The 2,500-nt window shown below is 49.4% G+C and overlaps 1 non-coding gene across 1 annotated transcript; it reads left to right on the top strand.

Moving 5' to 3' along the window:
• The first annotated feature begins 1,565 nt into the window (after nt 1-1,565).
• LOC143351280 (5.8S ribosomal RNA) lies at nt 1,566-1,720 on the top strand. Its single transcript, XR_013081637.1, has one exon. It is a non-coding gene; the product is annotated as a 5.8S ribosomal RNA (ribosomal RNA).
• Nucleotides 1,721-2,500: the final 780 nt, after the last annotated feature.

Raw genomic sequence — 2,500 nt, 5'->3', positions numbered from 1 at the left:
ACGACGACCAGCCGAAACGGCTGTAGTTTATCGCATCGATTTCATCGAGCAACCGATGGACGCTGCCGCGTTCGTTCGTAAATGAATATTATACATACTCACGGATAGCCTGAGGCGAATGATCGCAAACGACGACGCGTCGATTTTGCGGCCATCGTTGCTCGCGCGACTAACGACGACCAGCCGAGAAGGCTGTAGTTTATCGCATCGATTTCATCGAGCAACCGATGGGCGCTGCCGCGTTCGTTCGTATATGAATATTATACATACTCACGGATAGCCAGAGGCGAATAATCGCAAACGACGACGCGTCGATTTTGCGGCCATCGTTGCTCGCGCGACTAACGACGACCAGCCGAGACGGCTGTAGTTTATCGCATCGATTTCATCGAGCAACCGGTGGACGCTGCCGCGTTCGTTCGTAAATGAATAATATACATACTCATGGCTAACTTGAGGCGAATAATCGCAAACGACGACGCGTCGATTTTGCGGCCATCGTTGCTCGCGCGACTAACGACGACCAGCCGAAACGGCTGTAGTTTATCGCATCGATTTCATCGAGCAACCGATGGACGCTGCCGCGTTCGTTCGTAAATGAATAATATACATACTCATGGCTAACTTGAGGCGAATAATCGCAAACGACGACGCGTCGATTTTGCGGCCATCGTTGCTCGCGCGACTAACGACGACCAGCCGAAACGGCTGTAGTTTATCGCATCGATTTCATCGAGCAACCGATGGACGCTGCCGCGTTCGTTCGTAAATGAATAATATACATACTCATGGCTAACTTGAGGCGAATAATCGCAAACGACGACGCGTCGATTTTGCGGCCATCGTTGCTCGCGCGACTAACGACGACCAGCCGAAACGGCTGTAGTTTATCGCATCGATTTCATCGAGCAACCGATGGACGCTGCCGCGTTCGTTCGTAAATGAATGTTATACATACTCATGGCTAACTTGAGGCGAATAATCGCAAACGACGACGCGTCGATTTTGCGGCCATCGTTGCTCGCGCGACTAACGACGACCAGCCGAGACGGCTGTAGTTTATCGCATCGATTTCATCGAGCAACCGATGGACGCTGCCGCGTTCGTTCGTAAATGAATAATATACATACTCATGGCTAACGTGAGGCGAATAATCGCAAACGACGACGCGTCGATTGTGCGGCCATCCGTTGCTCGCGCGACTAACGACGACCAGCCGAGAAGGCTGTAGTTTATCGCATCGATTTCATCGAGCAACCGATGGGCGCTGCCGCGTGCGTTCGCCCGATTGCGCGTGAAGTTACTGTTCGGAACCAAGAATATACGGGTGTATTATACCCGTTTGGTCGCAGCCACGCGCAAAGGCTTTTGAATGTACTGTACGCCCGGCCGTCGAACGATGGTTTTCCGTCATTCAGGAAACAAAAAGAAACTTTTGTCGTCGATATGGCGCGTTCAATCCTCCGTCGATACGCTGGTCGGAGGTGCGAACATCGAATATTTTTAAAGCAAAGAACAAGGAGCATTTTTAAATACAAAGAAAAAAATTGTAAATTGTATATGATTACCCTGAACGGTGGATCACTTGGCTCGTGGGTCGATGAAGAACGCAGCTAATTGCGCGTCAACGTGTGAACTGCAGGACACATGAACATCGACATTTCGAACGCACATTGCGGTCCACGGATAAAATTCCTGGACCACGCCTGGCTGAGGGTCGTTCACTTGTCCTAAAACTGCTTGCGTTGTTCTCAGATTCCCTAACCCCGCCGTCGTTTACCTCTCCTTTCGGGGAGATGGCGAAGAACGTTTCGGAGCCGGGTCGATGAAGAGAAAGGTATCAACGTACGAGCGAGAATTTGGGTATTTCGTTGGCGTTTGTCGCTGGACGTACGAAAAAGAATAAATATTATATATTATTGGCAAGTTTGCGCACCCCTTGCGTGGTGAGGCAGAGATCAGTCTGGACTCGCGCGAGTGTTTTACGGCGTCGTGCGTCGTGTTGTCTGGAGTATCATCACGACCGCCCGTTAAAGCACCGCTCCTACGATTTCTGACTTTGACGGCACTAAAAACCACCGTGGGGCGCAAATCGCGTTTCGTACAAATCTAATGATTACCGGCGCTCCCGACGTTGCCCGAAGTTAATAATTTATGCAAAGGAAAGAGAAAATAAAGCGTATACTAGTTTTGGAGCATAACAAAAAGGACACTGGAAAGAAATTTGATCAAACACTGATAATTATGATATGTAATATATGCCCTACCACGTGAAATTTGTGGTATCCGTCGGTCGTCGTCTTCCTCTCTGTTCGTTCGTACAGCCCCAGGGAAAAATGATAATTTATCAAACGAATCGGACGATCATCCTCTATGGAGAGGCTCGAACGAACACGACGAGAAGCGCGATACGAACGGAACCCAAAAGAAGGGATATACTCTGAGAAGTTGGTCGCCCCATGTCTCTCTTTGTTACGAATATGTATATCGATTGCGAGAC

Source organism: Colletes latitarsis, unplaced genomic scaffold (assembly GCF_051014445.1).
Source record: "Colletes latitarsis isolate SP2378_abdomen unplaced genomic scaffold, iyColLati1 scaffold0116, whole genome shotgun sequence".
Classification (NCBI taxonomy): Eukaryota; Metazoa; Arthropoda; class Insecta; order Hymenoptera; family Colletidae; genus Colletes; species Colletes latitarsis.
This window is presented reverse-complemented; position numbering and strand designations above follow the sequence as displayed.